At 46.5% G+C, this 22,043-nt stretch overlaps 1 protein-coding gene across 34 annotated transcripts in view; it reads right to left on the bottom strand.

Moving 5' to 3' along the window:
- The window catches only part of KCNMA1 (potassium calcium-activated channel subfamily M alpha 1), a 733,580-nt gene that overhangs the window by 632,513 nt on the left and 79,024 nt on the right, over nucleotides 1-22,043 (bottom strand). The gene's annotated exons all lie outside the window — the stretch shown is intronic.

The following is a 22,043-nucleotide window of genomic DNA, read 5'->3' on the forward strand; positions in this document are numbered from 1 at the left end:
CCCTCCTGAAAATGCACAGCTTAGTCACAAGGGACTCTGGCTGTGCGTGTGTGTGACTCAGCACACATTCATCAGGCCTCCTGGGGAACCAATGGCAAGAGCACATGGGGTCAGCGGTGTCATCCATGAATGCAGGAAAGCCCAGGTCTTCAAACACTAAACCACCAGAGAAAAGGGCTTCCATTCTAGTCTGGCAAATGTGAGAACTGGGATGGCCAGCACCCATTGTCATCTGGTCTGATCCCTGGTAGGATGGCAAGGAAACACCAGAGCCAAGAAAGAGACAGCAAGGGACTTGCCCAAGGGCACTGAGCTGTGTCAGGCCAGGGCTGGACAGAAGTGCCCCTATCTCAGGCAAGAACCTCGGTCCTGGAATCATACTGCTTCTGGTGGAATCAGCATCCACAGATACAGCCCTTCTCTCTGCTCTGGAGGAAATTGTCAATTACAGGGCCATCCCCTAAACTCAGGAATCAATAAAGTGTAAGTGGAGAGCCCGTATGAATTCAACAACAATAACAAAGAAAAATGAAGAGGCAAACTACCCAGCTCATTATCCCTCTGAAGCATTTTCCACTAACAAGTCAATATGCGTCAGAAATAATCTCCTACAAAAAGCAGCAACAGGGGAGGAAATGCACTAAATTGGTGCTCAGAGGGAGAGGAGGCCTGCCATGCATTTCAGCGTGATGCAAACCCCCTGAGTGTCATGCAATATGTCAAATGCAGAAGGATCCCCCAAGCAGGCATGTGATAACACGTCATTTGAGTCCAACAAGATGCCTTCGAGCCTCCCCATGATATGTGCAAAAGGGGCAGATTCCCCCCTGCTGGGCACTGGGCTCTCTGGAACATCATCTGACCAAGCAAAGAAGGCAAGAGGCTGCCAGCGGATGAGGGACCAAAATGAAGGAGGTGGAAAACGTGCTCTCACTGAGTAAGAAGGAGCAAGGGTTAGTATATTTCTTCCCAGATCTTTTTTTTTTTTTTTTTTAATGCATTTAAGCCTGGAAAACGCTTCCCTCCAAATCTTACCCACCAGGAACCAGCCAGTGACCAAACTCCACTCAAAAGAGAAAACACAAACACTAAAATATTACATGTACTGACTATTTTTAAGATAGGGTTAGGATTTCCTCGGTGTGTTTCTACCATGCTGGTGGTGGTTGAGGCGAGAAGGTGGCTTGATTATTTATAGCAGAATTTTACAATCTCTTCATTCATATACTCTTGCTTATAGATAAAGCAAACAAGATGTAAAAAGGCAAATGGTTTTTTTAAAGTAACCCAGCTGGTCCATAGTTGAACAAAACCAAAGTCCAAGTGGAAAAAATCTAGTTATTTTAACAGAACCCTCTCCTGGTCCTACGGGACCCTGCCTTCTGGGCAGGGCATCTGGGTGATGCTGAAAGGTGTCTTCCCAAACTCTGGTGTGCCCCCTCTACATACATTCTCTTGGCAACCTGAAACCACTCTCTTCCTTGGCTCTCCTACCATTTGTAATTAATTAATTCTCTAACTCTTGGTGACAACTTTGTCCTCTGCAGGAATAGAAGGTCTACTGCTATGCTCAGAACAGACATAGTAAGTACTTAAAAATATTTGTAGAACGAATGCATGTGCGTTTCTGATGGATGGATGAACAGTCACCAAACACAGGCTGACCATCCACATTGTGAGAGGTCCTTGCAGCTGCTAACCACTCAGGGTTGCTAACATGTCCACTGAGTCTTAACAAGGGCATATCACACATGATTCAATACCCTGACCCCCAAGGAGCAGAGAGCCCAAGCGAATACAAGCCCATACATGTAAGGGGCTACATCACACAGTGGATGGGTCACTAGGAAAGCTGGAGCTCTCTGGTCTAGCTTCCCATCCCCATTCAATGGCTACCCAGCCCTGGGCAAATATTTTAACTTCTCCAAGACTTGACTGTTTCATTTGCAAAAACAACACAAACAAAAGGAGGAAAGCATCCCAAAGCTGGGGACATCCAGGGCTAGAAGAAGGGCTCCCAAGGAACATAACCTCCTTAAATGAAGGGGCCAGTCTTTCTTCCATATCCACCCTACCCTTGGGTCTTCATGCCAGACTCTGCCCCTCTCTCTCCCCTCTACCACCCCTCCCCTTGCAAGATTCACCCAACCCTATGATGGGGCCACTCCTCCAGCCACTGACCTTCCAAGATCCCTCTGAGGATTACCTAGTAGCATTTCCCAAGCCCTGACAAAGGAGGGTCAACTGTTCCCTGCTTAGGCTTTGGTTGTGGGAGAAAACTGCCTATTGTTTATTGACAACTCAGGGCAGAAATGCCAGAGGAGTATGGCTCCCCCTTCCCACCCCATGCCCATCTCCACTGGCTCTATAAACCCAAGTCTCTGAAAGGCATCCATTTTCCTTAGCTCTGTACCTGCATATCCTACTCGTGTCTAAAGAAAGCAGAACACTTCCCTCTATATACACTACACTGCCCAGTGCTGGCCTCTGGGCCAGGCAGCCCCTTGCCAAGGGAACACTTGAGCCAGGCAGCCGTGTAACCCCAGGCCAGACTTCCCACCAGGGACTAACTAGGCTTCCCCCAGCCTCTCCTGAGTGTGGAAAACACCCAGCCCCACATTCCCCTGGAAACCTAACGATATCATCTTCAAGAAAACTTAGCTCAAAGATGACTGTTGATGGGCATGTGGATGGCTCAGTCAGTTAAGCACCTGACATCAGCTCAGGTCATGATCTTGCAGCTCTTGTGGGTTGGAGCCCTGGGTTGGGCTCTGTGCTGACAGCTCAGAGCCTGGAGCCTGCTGCGGATTCTGTGTCTCCCTCTCTCTCTCTGTCCCCCCACCCCCAACTTGTGCTCTGTCTTTCTCTCTCTCTCTCTCTTAAAACTAAACATTAAAAAAAATTTTTTTAAAGATGATTGTTGTTGGGGCACCTGGGTGGCGCAGTCGGTTAAGCGTCCGACTTCAGCCAGGTCACGATCTCGCGGTCCGTGAGTTCGAGCCCCGCGTCGGGCTCTGGGCTGATGGCTCAGAGCCTGGAGCCTGTTTCCGATTCTGTGTCTCCCTCTCTCTCTGCCCCTCCCCCGTTCATGCTCTGTCTCTCTCTGTCCCAAAAATAAATAAACGTTGAAAAAAAAAAAATTAAAAAAAAAAAAAAAAGATGATTGTTGTTATCTTAGTGATAAGCCAAACACTACAAACAGCCTAAATATCCCACACTGGAGAAAGGCTAACAAAGAAATGGTGGTATAGCCATACTGAATAACATGCAGTCATAAAAATGTTTACAGACTGATAACAGCACAAAAAATGTTTATTACAGTAATTGGGGGTAGGCATACAAAATTAGATAGAGTACAATCATGGCTAAGGAAATTGAAATAATTTGTAAATCTGTACAAAGTAAAGAGGGTTACAGGAAATGTATCAAATGGTAACCAATGAGTATCTCTAGGTAAAGAGACCAGAGACAAGGTGACTCCTCTGTCTATGTTTATGTATATTTATAATAGCAAAATATAAACAATACTTTTGAAATACACCTTATCATTTATTAATTTTTTAAATGTTTATTTATTTTTGAAAGAGAGAGAGAGCATGAGCAGGGAGGGGCAGAGAGAGAGGGAGACACAGAATCCGAAGCAGTCTCCAGGCTCTGAGCTGTCGGCACAGAGCCTGATGCAGGGCTCAAACTCACAAACTGTGAGATCGTGACCTGAGCTAAAGTCAGACGCTTAGCCAACTGAGGCACCCAGGTGCCCACATTTTAATTTTTTTAATGTTTATTTATTTTTGAGAGAGAGAGAGACAGAGCATGAGCAGGGGAGGGGCAAAGAGTCATCATTTCCATGGAGGAACATATACTCAGAAAGACCAGGGATCCTGGCCCCAAAAGATCCGGGTTCTAGGTCCAGGGCTGTTTCCAATGGCATGTGACCTTGAGAAGTGAAAAGCCCTTTGTTTCTATTTCTTGTTTACATGCTCTCACTGAGTAACTTACAACTTATACCTACAACCTACACTTATAAACTACATCTACAAACTATACCCGCACAACACCTCCACCTACAGCCTCAATCTGCAACCTACAGGGTTGCTGTCATGGTTTTGGGGTTCACCCAAGTGCCAGTCTTCACATGAAGATGTTATAGGAAGGTAAGGCATAAAACAATTATGATTTCTTGACATCAACACTCATATACACACTACAGTATCAACAACATATCAGTTCACTAGGTGGGTCTTAATTCCAGGAGGAAACACTAACACACCAGAAAATTCTTATCAGGGCTCAAAGTCAAAATGGATACCATGTGACTCCTGTTCACCTACCCAATACTTCTCAAGGCCTAACAAATTTGATTCAAAGAGTTTATCATCCTGTTGAAAAGTACACATGGAAGATGGTTTAATTCAGGCTTTCAAAAAAAAAGGGGGGCAAAGAAAAAAAAGCAAACATACTGGCAGGTACATTTTGTGTAATTATTTGGTTCCCAACTACTCTTGGCCTAGAAACAATGGTTTAGAATTTTCCCCCAGGTGAGGGCATAGTAGCGGGCATCTAGGGGCAGAAGGAAGCCAGAACCCTTTCATGGGCTCAGAGAGCACAGGATTTCCCAGAGGGCTACATCCTGCTGGGGTCTTTCTTCTCAGTGAAGACACTGCGACCAAGACTCAAGAGTCCCCTAAGACAAAGGGCCTCTTCTCTCTCTAGCAGATATCACTTCAAAAGTCAAGAACTCTACTCCTCTCCCTTATCTAGTTGATAAGATCACAAAAGGTGGAAGCCAAGGCTAGTGTGTGACCCCCACCCTCTGCCTCCCTCTGAGACTGGATTTGACTTCCAGCCCCACCAGGTACAGGTAAGTGACCACGGACAAGTCACCTCACCTCACCAAGCTTCAATCTCCTCACTGGTAATAGAAATACCAACATTTTTCAGCTCTGAGTATGTACTAGATACTAAAGCTTGCATCTAAGAACTCACCTATTCCTTGCAACAGCACTACTATGAGAAGAGCAATAGATACTATTATATCACCCCCATCCTAGGGATAAGGAAGTAGAGGCACAGAGAGGTAGGTAACTTTCTCAGGGTCCTATGGCTAATTGGCAGTAGTAGATTAAAACTAGGTGACCTGTCCCCTATGCTCTTATCATTTACTCTAAAACATCTGTCAATTGGAGGGGGAAAAAAAATGCCCACTTGACACGTTCATCCTCTGGACTTCAAAAGCCAACTATCTAAAATACCACAGTAGATCTTCATCTTAATAAATAGTAGCATTGTTATTTCCTCCCAGCATGCCAAATTCTGTACCTTTCACTCAACAGCCATCATGATGGTGCTTCCTGTTAGATACAGAAAGGATGCATAATTCAACACAGTCAATGACAGGGAAATACAAAACAAAAGTCACAGTTCACTACATAAAGAGTGAGGTCCTAGGGGCAAAGGCTGTCTTATTCATCTCAGAGCCATTGCACAACCCAGTAGAAATCCTGGCACAGAGCAGGAAATCCAAAAGGCTTCCTGACCCTCCATTCATTTCCTCCAAAGGCACCCCCTCTTATTTTATGGTCATGTTTGTTTCCAAGAGACAGCACTCAACACTAGGTATCACTGATTCTAAAATCTCCAAAGGAACACACAGAACCCCAGGGCTGGGAGGGACCGGGTCCTCTAACGCCAACCCCCACAAGATCTTTGAATTCTCTCTAGAACCAAGGACTTCCCTCTAACTTCACTGGCAGGAAATGCCTTCCTTTTGGCCCATCCTAAACCACTCCTCATCAGATGCCAGCTCAAGGGACATACTTTTCTGCCACAAGAGCCACTCACTCAGCAGAATCAAGGTGAGTCTGCAGTGCCCAAGCCATGCTACAGGAGAACTCTCATCCTCACCAACTTCCCCCAGCCCACCTTCCCCAAACTGCAGATAATTTCCAGAAGAGAGCCCCAGAAGGGCTTTTCCACAGTCTGAGACATGTGAACTGGCTTGGAGAGTCCCTTCCATGTTAAGATCCCTCCCAGGAGGGCAAAAAAATAAAAATCACTCAGAATTCTTTCTTCTGGCTTAGAGTGTCAGAATTTACTCGATGATCCCTGAAATCTTTCTGTCTCTCTTGCTGTTCGTATCCCCCTCTTCCTCTTTCTATTCTGCCTGTAAAAGAAGAAATAATTTTAAGAAGAAAGAAAAATAAATGACCTAACATGAGAAACTGGGAACAATCTGTTATTAAGAATATAGCCGCTCCTAAGGAGCCATTATGAGTCCCAGTGGCAACGCTGGCCCCACTGTCACCCAATTCATCACAATGGGCCATTCAGACCATAAAGTGCCCATGTCCCCCCGTTGGCCCGGACATTCTTTATGACTCTCCTTCCCCCTAATTTTTTTTGGCGGGGCTCAGCAGGAACGCAACAGACTTCTGTTATGATGATGGATGAGCTGGCTGCTAGCAGAGTGGGGCCTTTGAGGAGGCACTTTACACACACACACTCACACAGATATACTCATATACTCTACACACACACGCACACACCCATATACTCTACACACACATACTCACACCAGCTCCCCACACGCACAGTCCCCACCCTGCATATGTACTCACCCACACTATACACAAGCGACATTCTGCAGCCTCCTCGCCCCTACCTACTCTGTATGTATACTGCATCCCACACCCTACATCCTACACGTGCACACACACACTCACGCTCTCACTCTTGCCCCCAACACCCAGGAACCCCAATGGTGGTCTTATGGGTCAGGACAACCTGCCAAGCTCTTTGGCCACTGAAGCAGCCCCATGAGCCCTTTCCTCTCACCCTTTCCAACTCTAGAGCCTTCATTGGTATCATTACCCCTACCTGGACTCCTTAGTTAGCCAGAAGACCTGAGTTCAGATCCCAGCTTACAAGCTGCGTGGCCTTGGCAAAGTCACTTAAGTGCTCTGGACCTCCACTTCCTCCTGTGTCCTGGAGAGTGGCAGTACCACAAACTCCAGAGCTAGTTATGAGGCCATCCTCAACAGCTCAGCCAGATCATGAGTCCCAAGTCTATCAACCCCCCGGTACCCCCCAAACTGCCCCCCCACCATAGAGCCCCCTGGATCTTCCACAACCTAATGACTAAGAGGTTAAAGGCTGAACCCAGGAGGATCCTGTTACAGCTCCATAAAAAACACCCAATCTGATTGGTCAACACCTGTGAGGGGCCTGTCGTGAAGGCATGGAGTAAGTGGGCTAATATAGGGGGAGCGGTTTGCACGGGACCTGGCACAGAGTCCCTGCTTAGTACAAGTTTACCTCCAAGCCTGGGCTGCTCCGAGATCAGGTCCCTCCTCCTGCTGAGCAGTGACCTGTTCCCCTCATGCCGCCAGTCTCGGTCCTGCATCTACCCGTGGGACTAAAAAGATTCCAGTATAGGCTGGTTGGTCCAGGAGGCCCCCTGGAAGGGGCTGGGGACCCCGAGACTTATACCATTCATACACCAGCTCCCCTGCCCTATGAAAGAAGCACCCTTCTCTTAACTCTCTCTCCTCTCCAGAGCCCACTAGGCCACGCTTTCATTCATACCTCCCAGCTCCCAAGAGGAAGCAAGGGCATTTTACAGATGGTCAATCGCCCAAGTCAGAAGTCCAAGATCACGCCGTCAATCACCCAAGCCAGATGTCCGAGATCACGTGGTGATGGTGATGGAATTAAAACCTAGGTTCATCTTCTGACCCCTTCCGCTAAAACACCTGCAATTCTAATTTTACTGGTTGGGAAATAGACATCCAGGTGGGGAACAAGTGGCCTAGGATTTGCAAGATAATGGATTGTAGCAGGGAAGCAAAACCGATACTTGAGGCAGAACCGTGTCCTGTCAAGGGTGGATCTGGAAGACACCTTCAAGGATGGGACCCAGCTTTGACAGGGTCCCTCGTGCTCAGCCGTCCCGGCTTACCCTACTCCTGGCCCCTGCTATTCCCGGGACCATCAGAGGAGCACCAGGGGCTGGACTCTCAGGCAGACTTCTCTGTTCTGAGCTCAGCCTGTGGCACCAGGCATGAGCATCACCCCCTCCCAGAGTATCTGCACCACCTACCTCCAGGAACACTGCAGCCGTGAAGGGAAAACAAAGCATAGCTCGCTGCCAGCCCAGCCCTGCTTAGTAATCTGCCCTTTGCATTGCCGGGGGAGCAGTGGGAATACAGCTCCAGTACCTGATGGTACATCCAAAAAAAGCCAGCTGAGGGGGCCCACAGACTCCCACCTGTCCTCTCCCACCCGCCACTCTGGGAGGGTGTCGAGGAGCTGCTGTTTCTTTTTTCTCCCACCCCAAGGAGATCAATATGTTGTGCAAAAACATCTCCATCCAGCAAAGTGCTGCTTTACACCTACCTCCATCTGGCCCGTCCCTTGTAGCATTCCACTAATTCACCAATAATTCCTCCTAGAATCATCATGATTGATTTCACAGTGCTGGGCTGCCTCCTGCCTGGCTGTGCCCGAAGCAGGTGGAGCTGAGCGGTTACATCCGTGCTCAACCCACTGGAGCTGTGGGGTCAGGAGGTCAGAGCCAGAGGGATCCACACCAAGAACTGGCTTTCAGGGAAATGAGGCAGGGTAATGCATCAAGTCTAGTGTGTTGGAAAGGGGAAGTTCAGCTGTGCACCCATATAAACGCTACCAATTATTGAACACCTACTCTGTGCTAAGTGCTTTGCAAAATGTATCTCATTGAATACTTAGTGCAACATTTTACAAATAAGAAAAGTCCTGTAAAAAGATGCAGTCATGAGCCCAGGGACAAAAGACACCAGGACACAATGCTATCTTTCCTAACAGGCAGACCCTCCTTTGGGAAAAACTGTCACTACTCAGACTAACAGATTTTCTGCATAATTTTCATAATAGTCAGCTTCTTGATAACATACTCACGGGTAAAAATACTGCTTAGCAGCTCTCTGGGTAAAATGATGGAATTAATATTAATTGTAGTGCTGGCAGTAGTAAGAGAAGCGCTAGTAACTGGAAATTATTATGCATTTTAACGACTATTAGACACTATGTTGGATACTTTACATATAGTATTTATTAATAATCCTGTATCACTTTCAATGTTGCCAGAAACATTTTTTGGCTACGTACGTACAGGCATACCTTGGAGATAATGCAAGTTTGGTTTCAGACCAGCACAATAAGGTCAATATCACAATAAAGCAAGTCATGAACTTTTCTGGTTTCCAGTGCATATGAAAGTTATATGCACACAATACTGCAGTCTATCAAGTGTGCGATAACATTATCTAAAAAACAATGTGCACACCTTAATTTACAAGTACTTTATTGCTAAAAAATGCTGTCCAGCATCTGAGCTTTCAGTGAGTTGTAATCACTGATCACAGATAAACATAGCAAATATAATAATAATGAAAAAGTTTGAAATATTGTGAGGATTACCAATTTATGACATGAAAACACAAAGCAAACAAATGATGTTGAGAAAATGAAGCCAATAGACTTACTCTACCCAGGGTTGCCACAAACCTTCAATTTGGAAAAACAAAACAAAACAAAACAAAAACAAAAACAAAAACAAAAAACAGGGGCACCTGGGTGGCTCAGTCAGTTAAGCATCTGACTTTGGCTCAGGTCATATCATGGTTTGTGAGTTTGAGCCCCACATCAAGCTCTCTGCTGTCAGTGCAGAGCCCACTTCAGATCTTCTGTCTCTGTCTCTGTCTCTCTCTGTCTGTCTCTCTCTCTCTCTCTCTCTCTCTCTGTCCCTTCCCCACTTGTGCTCTCTCTAGTGCAAAAATAAATAAACATTAAAAAAAAGTACAGTGTCTACAAAGCACAATAAATCAAAGTGCAAGAAAACAAGGTATGTCTGTATGTTTAAAATATTAAGAATAACCACTAAGAGAATAGAATATGATCTATAAATAGTGAACCAGCAAAGGAAAAAAAGGAGGGGATGTGGAAATATCCATCAACATAGAAAAGGGAAAAAAGGAGCAAGAAAAAGGAATGGTAAAAAAGAAACCAAAAAGAAAAAAGTAGAGAAAAAACTCAGAAACTATACCAGTGATTATAATAACCATAAATGGATTAAACTTACCTACTAAAAGACAGAAATTACCAAATTTGTTTAAAACATTGAACAAAATTCAATTGTGTTGTGATTACACGAGATATATCTAAAACAAAATCTTATTAAAAGATTGAGAATAAAGGGTCAGAAAAGAATATTATCAGGCAAACAGTAACAAAAAGAAAACTGGTGTAACATGTAATTAATGTCATTCAAAACTACTACAGGTCCTCAAAACAGCCTTCACAACTGTGCAAACTAGATATGAAATCCCTATTTTGCACGAGAAAAACTGAGGAACAGAGAAGTTAGGTTACTTGCCCAAGGTCACCCAAGTAGCAGGGACAGAAAGAGGATCCACATTCAGGTTTCTATCATTCGAAAGTCCATGCTCGCTACCACAACACACTATATTGTTCTAAGTAACGTTATCTTATTTAGTGAGCGGAAAATACATGTTCCACAACCAAGGGTTGGAGTACGAGTAAAGGAAATGGGGAAAGGATCATGAGTCACTAAAGAAATAAGAAAAAGGTCATGATCTCAGTTTGCGAATTAGAGCCCCACATCAGGCTCTGTGCTGACAGCTCAGAGCCTGGAGCCTGCTTCGGATTCTGTGTCTCCCTCTCTCTCTCTGACCCACCCCTGTTCACACTCGTCTCTCAAAAATAAATAAACGTTAAGAAGAAAGAACAATCTACTGGTTTTCAACCCTGGAAGTAGATTAGCTAGAACATCTAGGGAGCTCTAAGAAAAGCTAGTGATTTGGGCCCCATTAACACAGCATCTCCAGGGGTGAGGCCCAGGCATGAGTATTCAAAAATCTTCCAGAGGCGCTGTAACACACAGGAAGGGTTGAGAACAATCTATCTACACAAACTCAAGGACAAGCCTACTAAAAGAGGGTACTTTCAAGTCACTGTGGAAAGCAAAGATTAGATAAGCCTTCAACCTCATCCCCCCAACATACATAGTTCAAAAAAGAAACGATCAGAACAAGGAGAGATGCATGACTCCTTCTTCCACATGATGAGGGAAACCACATCTGGGGATATCTGGGGAAAGAGCTGATAGAATCCCTGTACTAATACACCCTCCTTCCTTCTTAAAGAGAACAGAATGAATCACAGAATCTTAGGGGTGGAAAGAATCTTACAGGAAACTTAAAATGGATCCTAGACTTGGCCAACTGTTAGAACTGCCTTGGGAACTTCATAAAAATATACAGTTGACATTTGAACAACATGGGTCTGAATGCTTTGGTCCACTTACATGCAGATATTTTACATCATGTACTGTAAATGTATTTCCTCTTCTCATGAGTTTCTTAATAATGTTTTCTCCAGCTTACTTAATGGTAAGAATATAGTATATAATACGTATAACATACAAAATATGTGTCAATCAACTATTTGTGTTATTGGTAAGGCTTCTGGTCAATGGTAGGCTATTAGCAGCTAAGTTTTGGAGGGGTTAAAGGTTATTCTGGACTTTTGGCTGCACTGGAGGTTGGCATCCCTTAACCCTGCACTGTTCGAGGGTCCGCTAAAGATCTCTGTGTCCCGCTCATAGGGGAGTGAGATTCCATGTACATGGCTCAAGACTGAGAAACAATTATTTTTTAAAAGATACTCAGAGAGGCTTTTGGAGAAAGACAGTGGAGTGAAGCCACATGTCACACACCTCCATGTCCCAACACATTAATTAAACAAAACAAAACACGTACCTCCCTCAAAAAAGACGGCGGCGGGGGGGGGGGGGGGGGCAGCAGTGATTAAACAAGGAACGCTATCAGAGCGCCTGGGTGGCTCAGTTGGTTAAGTGTCCAATTTTGGCTCCGGTCATGATCTCATGGTTCGTGGGTTTGAGCCCCGCATTGGGCTCTGTGCTGACAGCTCAGAGTCTGGAGCCTGCTCCAGATTCTGTGTCTCCCCCTCTCTCTGCCCCTCCCCCATTCATGCTCTGTCTCTCTCTCTCTCTCAAAAATAAATAAACATTAAAAATTTTTTTAAAAAACAAAACAAAACAACAAGGAACGCTATCAACATCTAAAGGAGAAGTCCTGGGGTGAGGGTAGGGGAGTAGGATTCAGTGTGCCTTGTAAATCTCCTATCCCCACCCAGGAAGCACTATTGGTGAGGCCACAATCCTCACACTTTCTACTCATCATACTTCCATCATTATACTACTATTCCTACTCTTTAGAAAAAAGTGGACCATAGTTGCATTATTATTTTTTCCCCTTTTCTGACTTGATGGGAAACTGTCGAAAGGATAAACTGGAAACTGCTAGAAGGCAGCTATAAAGCCATGGTTTCAATAACTCGGGGTCCCCCCTCGCCTTCCTCTCAGATGAGCATAGGCTCTGAGACCCAGTGCTTAACTCAAGGGATCGTCTAAGGGCATCCCCTCACAGAAGACAACACATTCACCATGGGCGGCATGAACTTGGAACGGGACGTTGGACAAAATCTAGGGAGAGCAGCACACAGTCCTACCAAAGGAACACACGGCTCTGAGCTCCGACCCTCCCTCATCCCTAAGTTCCCTACAATGCTCTCAGGCATCAGAAATCACCTCAAACCGCAGTTCAGATTCCAAAGCAGTGGTTTTGAATAAGCTACAAAAAGAGTCATTTCAAAAAAGCATGAAAAGACATTTTAAAAGAGCCTTTGCCCAATATCGGAGTGGAAGGACCAGACAAAGCTACCCAAGGTCAGCATGCCATGGCACTTGCATACATACACGAACAGAGGGAAATATAAGGAACACCGCGTACAGACCATGAAGAGCTCCGTCTTGAAGAAAACGGAACCAAAGAAACAGAGGAAGTTTTTTACAAGTGCTCAATGTATAGGAGAAACGAATCAGAATATATATTCAATACAACAAGAAAAGTTAGATTACCAGGAAGTGAGAGCAAAGAAAACAAACTAAAGACCAAAATGACAGCATTTCAGAGGGCTGCACAATTTGGAGACAGAAAGAATACTAGTGAAAACTGAATTCCTACGTAGGGGAAAGGCTTGAGGCCAGACAGCTCTGGGACTTACTAGAAATCATCAACCTTAACAATGTACAAACAATGGTAAGCACTAAAATAAGGCAGAGACAGGTGGTAGGATAAAGTATGAGCGCATCTTTCTGCATCTTTTATAGCATGCACTTACAAGTCTAAAATTAAAATCAGTTGTTAACAGAAAGCAATGACTACAGCCTCTTAATATTTTTCTTAACCTCGGTGAGATCTTTTAGAAACTATGTTTCAAGGAAGGAATATTAATCCAGAGCTCAGCGCTTCCTTCAGATGCTTCCTCTTAGAAAATCAAGCAAAGTAAGTGAATACTCTTTGTTAAAATTAGAACAGAGAGTGTGATCCTATTATTCTAAAAGTATTCCTGTCAATCTATGGTCTATGTATCCTCCCAGCTGTATATATCCATAGAGAGATTCTTTAATGATTTCCTCCTACTGTTGAAGACGATTATTCCGAGGTGGTAAGATTTGGACTTATTTTCAAAATCTCTCTCTGAGTTTTTTGCAGTGATTATTTCCAAAAACAATTGCCGTTATTTGCAGAGGAAGAAACTCCCAGGTGGTTGAAATGATCACTGCCAAATCTGAGGACCACTGAATGCAGCCACCATCACTGCCCAGCACAGCTAATTTTCTCACTGCCACTACACCCTGGTGGTCATGTCTTCCGGCAAGAATACCTACTTTTTATGAAATTGCCCTCACTATGAGCTACTCATACCCTTCTACTTTCTCCTTTAATCCTCAAAGCAACCTTATGAGGTTACAAGGTTTCATGAGTTTTCCCCATTTCGTGCAGGACAGATGGAGCCCTGGAGAAGTGAATTTTCCTGAGGCCCCACAACCAGGAGCTGGTAGGTCTGGGCTCCATAACTCCAAAGTCCGTGTTTTGAACCAAAATGCTTTTCTAGAAAGTGCTCCCTCACATTGATCCAAGACCCGTCTTTCTATAACTTCTGACAAATGGCACTTAAATCTGCCCTCTGGAGGGGCGCCTGGGTGGCTCAGTCGGTTAAGCGTCCGACTTCAGCTCAGGTCACGATCTCACGGTCCGTGAGTTCGAGCCCCGCGTCGGGCTCTGGGCTGATGGCTCAGAGCCTGGAGCCTGCTTCCGATCCTGTGTCTCCCCCTCTCTCTGCCCCTCCACCGTTCATGCTCTGTCTCTGTCTGTCTCAAAAATAAATAAACGTTAAAAAAAATTTTTTAAAAATCTGCCCTCTGGGGACTCACCAAAAAAGGCTAGCCGCTTCCCATATGGCACGGCCTTCCAATAGAGGAAGACAAAAATCCCATGACCCTCATCTGCCCAGCCTTCTTCCTCCCCAGGTGATCCCTCACCAGGTGCAAATGATACGGGCAAAAAAAAAGAAACCACATTCTTTCTTACCTATGATGCAGTCACTGAATGATGAATTTATTTATTTTTTTCCACTGCATGATGAATTAAAATGGAACCATGAAGCTTCCAAGATGCTCTTATCTATATGCTATCATTCAAGTTCCACTTTTAAGGAGTTCCTAATAGTTGGGTTCCCTGGGAGAATCTCCCAGGAGACTTTCATACCACAGACAACTCCCCACTCTGCAGTTTAATGGATGGGTGTAGTGGTGTGGGTAAAGTAATTTATATCTTGCACGGAAGCATATTATATGCATTTTTCAATCTATCTTCCTAATTATATTTTTTTCATAGACTCGTATTTAAATGAGTTTCTGCTCCCCTAACACACACAGACTGGCAGTGAGGGGAGGGACAGCGGGATGAAAATGTTAAGATTTTCCACCACATGTGAACCTTCCCTATGCCCTGGCTGAGAACTCTCTGGGCTGGGAGGGGGCCGTAGGGTTGGGGTGGAGAGCTGTCACCGGCTGATAATCTCCCCAGGTCTGATTTTCACACGCAGATCCACCAGCCGCATCTCCACGCCAGGGGCCACGGGGCAGCTGGGCACAGGGGCTCCCCCTGGGCCCTGCCCAGAACACACACTTCTCAGCAGGACCTTGTTCCAGGGGAAGACTCTGCTGCCTTGGTTTTGCACAGAGGTCGGCGGGCCTCCACCAAAATGCACACCTGTGTTGGCAGTGGGGCCATGGAACAGGGCCTGGAAAACATGGCTTCATGCCTCGGCGTAGGAACAGAGACCCAATATAGCTCAGCCCAGACTGAGTGGAGCTGCTGACCCCACTAGCCTGTCCCTAAATCCTCTCCTGCAGTGTCCTTAATTTCACCTCCCGGTCCCCAAAGCCAAGCCCCCCAGGCCCCTTGGGCATGTGTATTGCTCTCTTCTTCCTCCCCATGGCTTTTCCCCAGGCAAAATCTGAACTCACTTATCATAGCCCGTCTGTCCCTTGCAGGGGAGGGGAGACACCCAATACCGCAGCCCAGAAGGAACCTCCGCAGGGAATCAGTCAAAAGCCAGACACTAAAATTACATTTTCTCACTCCCTTCTCGTTTGAAGGAAGTCTGCATAGCGCTGGCTGTGATCACACACTCCCTGCCGTAAATGAGAGAGCCATCTCCACAGCCTCCTCCTCCTCCTCTTTTTTCTGCTCCCTGTCCTGTCCCCTCTCTGTACCTTCAAGGCCTCCCTCCTCCACTGAGTTCCCAGCTTACTGCCTCCCCCTAACTCACAGTGTGCTAAGGGCACCCAGCTCTGACAAGAACCTGCAGACAGCTCTGGCCCACCCAACAGGAAAGAGTACCACCACTGCCCAGCATGGATACATGGCACGCAGGAAGCAGCAGGGCTAGACTATGCTTGGGCAGAGGGTGCCTCGTATAAAGGAACCATGCAGGAACATTCCAGCCTCAACAAATCTACAATAACACCAGGACAAGGAGAGAGGCAAGACAAGATAGCATGAAATATCCAGGGTCCCAGGCCACCCCTGTCTCCTTCTTCTGGAAAAGTTCACACAAGAAGATTATTTCCCAAGATGCAAAGACATGTGCCCCCTTCGCCTTGGTGCTGCCTGGCCCCATACTGGCTGAGTATTTCCAATGGGTGGAGGAAAGGACGGTCGTACTCTCAGAAATGGATGTTCACCAGGGAGTAGACTGTCCTTTCAGGGCCTCCTCTATACTTTAAAACATTACTACTGGGTGGCTACTCAGGGTAGCACATGGACAACCTCAAAGATGTTGAACCAGACCTGGATAGTTGAAGCCAACCTCATTACAAGTGAATTTTTGTTTTCCTTTATAGGGCACCTACTATGTGTCAGGCACTGTACTCGGTACATTGCACATTGGTCCTCAGTCTTCCAGCAGCACTGGGTATAGGATCATCACGCCCTCGTGCAGGTGAGGTCTGCAGCTCAGAGAGGTTAAGGAACTTGCCTGAGGCCATTACAAGTAATGGCACACGGCCAAGACATAAATCTAATCCCAGAAACCATGATCTTCCTACCACACCAAATGTTTCCCCTAACGAGTGCCCATAACTCCACACAGGAACCCAGCCCGGCCTGAATAATCCATCAGGGCAGAAGAAGAAAACTCCTCTGTCAAAATGAAAGATGCTAATAGCAGGGATATTTAGCTGGGAGTGTTCGAATTTCCATAAAAATCTCCCTGTGCAAAGATGTGTTGAAAAAATCATGCTGAATTTGCCTCTTATAAGCCAGTACCTCCTGAAATCCAGACTTCTATCCCAAGACCACCGAAGAGCCCCACTGCTTCCCCACCAACCTGCAATCCCCACCATGAACTATTAAGGAACCATGCAGGGCTTGGCTAAAGGAAAAGAACTGGTCAGTTACATTTCACCCTACCCATTAAACCCTAAATATTATGCCCAAGATCACAGAGCCCTTGCCTTTCATTTTTCTTGGCTTTAGGAAGGCAGTGAGGAGGTATGGAACGAAGAACCCAAGTGTCTGAGCATTTACAGCAATCCATCCTCACCCCAGACTGGACCCCCCCATCCAGGCCCACCCCTGTGTGGCTTTTCCAGATCAACTGGAATTTGGGGTGAGAGCCAGGCTTTCCAGACACAGTAAGCCTTCTGCATGGAAGGCACATGTTTCCAGGACCTCTCCTGGGCAGGTATTCTGAGAAGGGTTTAGAAGCAGAGACTGAGAAGTGAAATCAACATGGAATTGCCTTCCCTTTGGATTATCTGACTCAGGCAGTACCCAGGACCAGCAAGACCGAAGGAAATGGGCCGACCCTAAAGATGATCATTTAGAACAAGGGTTGCCAAACTAACAGCCGACGGGCCAAATCTGGCCTGACATTTGTTTTTGTAAATAAAGTTTTATTGGAACTAACCCATGCTAATCTGCTAAGTATTGCCTATTGCTGATTCCATGCTACAAAGGCATACTTGAGTAGTTGCAACAGCATGGCCCATAAAACCTAAAACATTTACTACCTGGCCCTTTACAAGAAAAAAAAAATTGCAACCCTCAATTTAGAAAAACTTTCAGAAGTAGTTGGGCCTGCTTCCTGAGTCCCTTTAAAAGCAAAACATCTCTAGAATATATTTGGTACAGTCTTGCATGGAGGTGAAAGGATGGAAAAAATAGCCCTGGAGGGCCCGAGCAGCCCCATAGGAAGCCAAAAAAGACACAAGATGCCTGGTACCCAGTGCCTCACATGACAAGACATCCTACTTACAGAAGGGCAATCTTTGCACCACCTTTGGGAAGCCAGGTTGACATGCCCAGTGCAACCACAAAGCCTCCCCCTGCGCCCACATGCAGAGCCTGAAGCCTCACGTAGGTAAGGCCTGCTTCCGGAAAGCAAGCGGTCATCTGCACCACCCCAATCAGCTAGGGGCAGAAGCTGTCCGTCATCAGGATTCCATGCAGCAGATACCACTGGCCTACAAGCTCCAGAGCTTTCGACGTGCAGGATACGCACATGTAAGTGCACACAGAGGGGCCCCAGGCAGCGGCATGGACGGGGATCCAGGAAGTTGACCTGAAAGCTACCCACCTTCTATTTCGCTCCTGTTCCAGGCAACCTACTCCTAGTTAAGGCAACAGCACACGGGGGCAAGTGCACAGAACCAGGACTCAGGAGACTGGGGTCCCGCCCCGACTCTGCTGCTAATGCCTCATACAGCCTCAGAAGAGTCAGTCATGTCCTATCTCAGGGCCTCAGCCTGTCCTCCTGTCAAATGGACTAATACTACCTGCTATGCCTAACTCACAGAGCTCAGTCATTCAGCAAGCAATTAATGAGCATCTACTACTGGCAAGACATTGACTCAAGACGCACCTGAGATACAGTGGCAAACAAGACAGGCAAAAGCCCTTCCTCATGGAGTGTACCCTGTAGGGTTGGGACAGAACCTAATACGAATGCATGCAGGAATGAGTTGAAAAACCATGTTTGCCACACTTGCAGCATGGATGGAGATATCCTCCGCTCCGGGCCAACTATGGACCGGACTCACACACACAGCAGACCTGCTGGGAATCAGTCACTGACCACAGGCATTTGCATGTAGTAACCCTACAATCACAAGCAGCCCCAACACCAAGGAAGAAGACACTATAAATACACACACTCCACAAACAAGCAAGTTGGGGCCCAGAGAAGCGAAGCCGTTTTTTTTGTTTGGTTGGTTGGTTGGGGTTTTTTGCTTTGTTTTGTTTTTTGTTTTTTGTTTTTTTCAGGATAACACAACCAGTAAAAGGCAGAGACAGGATTAAAATGTAGGCATTCTGATGCTGAGGACGTACATATCTAATAACCACTACGTCGTCTTGCTTGTACTGAGAAGGAAATCAAGTGGCCACCCCTTTTGATAGCTCCTATGCAGGCTGGAGGTGTTGAACTTTCTATGTTGGATTCTCCCATCATAACCTAGAGGAGTGAGGCCATGCTGCTCTATGCCAGCAGGAGTGCCCCAGAAGGAGGAAAGGAAGCTTTCGTCTCCTAGACAATGGGGGAGGACAGCTGCACCCAGGACACAGGCCTTCAACTGACAAGGAGTTGGTCCCTGCATCTCCCATTCTGGGCCACCTCCCGGCCAGGGATCTCCAGAAGGGCAGATATCTAGTTGTGGGCTGCAGTGAGAGCAGTGACCCCTGTGCATGGAGGAGGAGGCCCAGACTAGGATGCTGGCGGGGATACGTTATACCCTGTAAGGCAGTCCCCTGGCTCTGTGACCCTCTGTTTATTTCCCTAGTGTCAGCCCCAAGTTTTCCATCAAGTCCCGTTTCAGTGTCCCAGGCCAGATGTCCAGCAACACGAGGAATTTAAGGAAAGGCTGAGAAGCCATGTACACAAGCTGGGGCCACTGTGGTTAGAGGAAAATGGTGCCCCTTTAAAACTAGTATCTTATGAAAGTACTGACAGATGAGAAATTCCTCAAGAGAAAGGTAAAAATTGGAGAAAGTCAGGATGAGCTACCCTTTGGCCACGTGGAGTTTTTCTCCACTGCCGATGTGGAGGATGAAAGTCCTAGGTAACTTGGGCAAATAATAGCTCCCTTTTTGGAAGAGGAGGATGCTAAGAGGGGCAGAGAATGGAAGATGAGGGAAAGGTGTGAGGTTCAGGGACTGTGCAAGGATTCCCCCCCCCCCACCCCCAGCCATCTAAGGGACTCTCCTGAGCCTCGCAATAATGCTCATGTCTGGTGTGCTCACCACCAGGGCCACGGTGGAGCAGACTAGAAAGGAAATGAAGGCAGAGACAGGGCCCCCTCTTCGGTGAGTCCTGGTACATCCAGGTGGGAGGATAAAGCATCAAGACAGAAGACTTCCCAGGCCAGATGGGAGCATGGTTCCTCAGAGGCTCCATCTGATACTGGTTCTGGCTGGAGCTGCCTCTCTCTCAACACCTGTAGTGTAGACCTGGGGCTGTCTGGTCCCGAGAGGTGCCAGCACCCAGAGCTATCTTCATTCTGCCGCTGGAAGCCATGGGAGTTCCCTGGGGCCTCGGGCTCCCTCTGGGATTTCACACTGCTCTCTCCTGCCTCGCTTTCTCTTTTATCTCCTGGATTAACATATCGCTGTGATGTCGATGTGGGTGTCAGCCTGCCCATCTGAGCTTTGTGACCTCATGCAGATGCACAGAACATAAGAGCTGGAAGGGGCCTTGGAAAACATTCCCAAGCAAGCATCTCAGACCCAGGCATGCCTCTCTCCCCCGGAAACCGGGCTGCGTCTAGGCAGAGGCAAGCCTGGGGACTGGTGAAGGCCGGGTGTGCATCTTCTGAGCACAGTTGCAACAGGGAAGCATTTGTAAGGTAAGATGTTGACATCGTCACTAATTCCATGTGAAGAAAAGATGCTAGAAGCAGTGTGAGAATACGACCCTGAGATGAGCAGAAAACGTGGTGCATGTGGGGCACCACTTTCATATGCTGCCCCCCAACCTGAGCACGACACAAGCCTGCTCCCTGAGCTTTGCCTCCCAGACTTAAGGTGTTAGGGCACATAAAACCACTCAGGGAATTTACGAATGGAGCATAATTGATTCAAAGTTGTAGGGAGAATACTATTTACATATTAAATAAAAAACAAACATCACATAATGACAGGGAAAATCTGCACAACTTTATCAAGTAAACACGTGCATGGAGGGTGACTTCAGATTATGCTCCTATATAGCAACAGAGGAGGAGCCCATTCACCTTTATTCATTTCTCCCCTTAAAGAATTTCAGTAGAGGGGCCACTGGGTGGCTCAGTCGGTTAGGTGTCTGACTTCGGCCCAGATCATGATCTCATGGTTTGTGAGTTCGAGCCCTGCATCGGGCTCTGGGTTGACAGCTCAGAGCTTAGAGCCTGTTTTGGATCCTCTGTCTCCCTCTCTGTTCCTCCTCCGCTAGCACTTTCTCTCACTCTCTCTCCCTCTCTCTCTCAAAAATAAAGATTTAAAAAATTAAAGAATTTCAGTAGAAAATTCTCAAATGCACTAAGTTTTTTTTTTCCCCCCAGCTTTACTGAGATATAATTGACATATAACATTGTGTGAGTTTAAACTATCACCTTAGGGGGCGCCTAGGTGGCTCAGTCAGATAAACGTCAGACTCGTGATTTCAGCTCAGGTCACAATTTCACGGGTAATGAATTTGAGCACCGCCTCGGGCTCTGTGCTGGCAGTGCAAAGCCTACTTGGGATTCTCTCCCTCTCTCTCTCTCTGCCTCTCCCCTGCTCGCTCGCTCTCTCTCTCTCTCTCTCTCTCTCTCTCAAAATAAATAAATACACTTTAAAAAAGTAAATAAAGTATCACCTTATGTACTCAGTTTCTAATGCCCTATTTTACAGATGAGAAAACTGAGACCCAGAACAAAAAAAACAAAAAACAGAAACCAACGGGAATCCGAAGCCCCTGAACCCCATAATCAATCAAACGCTCTTTCCAGGAAAGTATCGAGCAACCTTACGGGGCCCCACCAGGAGGCCAGGAACTGTTTCCAATGTAATTCATCCTGCCCTGTGACTGGCACAGCATGCTACAAAGTTGCATCCTTAACTAAATAGTTCTGCTGAGCCCTGGGATGCTCTGAGATACCACCCAGGGTTCAGCTGATGCTATAGACTTGATCTTTCAGGTAAAACCCTTTCTCCCCTGAGCACAGTGTATGTAGAACAGAGTCCCTACCATCCAGCCTGGCCAGCACGTCTATTCCAGCCATCGCTAAGATGACAGAAGGGGACCCAGAAGTCACCCTCTCCTTCTAGAGATTCCGGGAAGTTAATTCTGCAAAGGGACCCTCCACAATTCTAACATGATAGATACCTGCACAGTCCACCAAAGTGGCCACAAGCGGCAAGGAGGAAGTCAATTGTCAGCGACAGAAGCGCAAGCCTCCTGGAGCCTCAGTGGGAAAACACGATCTGGACAAATCTGCAATTTCCAGGCATTTCTGAAACCCGGAAGAAAAAGAAGAGGGTTTGGACTCAGAAGGCTAGAGACACTGCATTCAAAGAGACAGCAATGTCCTAGGAGCA

This window comes from Prionailurus bengalensis, chromosome D2 (genome assembly GCF_016509475.1).
Source record: "Prionailurus bengalensis isolate Pbe53 chromosome D2, Fcat_Pben_1.1_paternal_pri, whole genome shotgun sequence".
Lineage (NCBI taxonomy): Eukaryota > Metazoa > Chordata > Mammalia > Carnivora > Felidae > Prionailurus > Prionailurus bengalensis.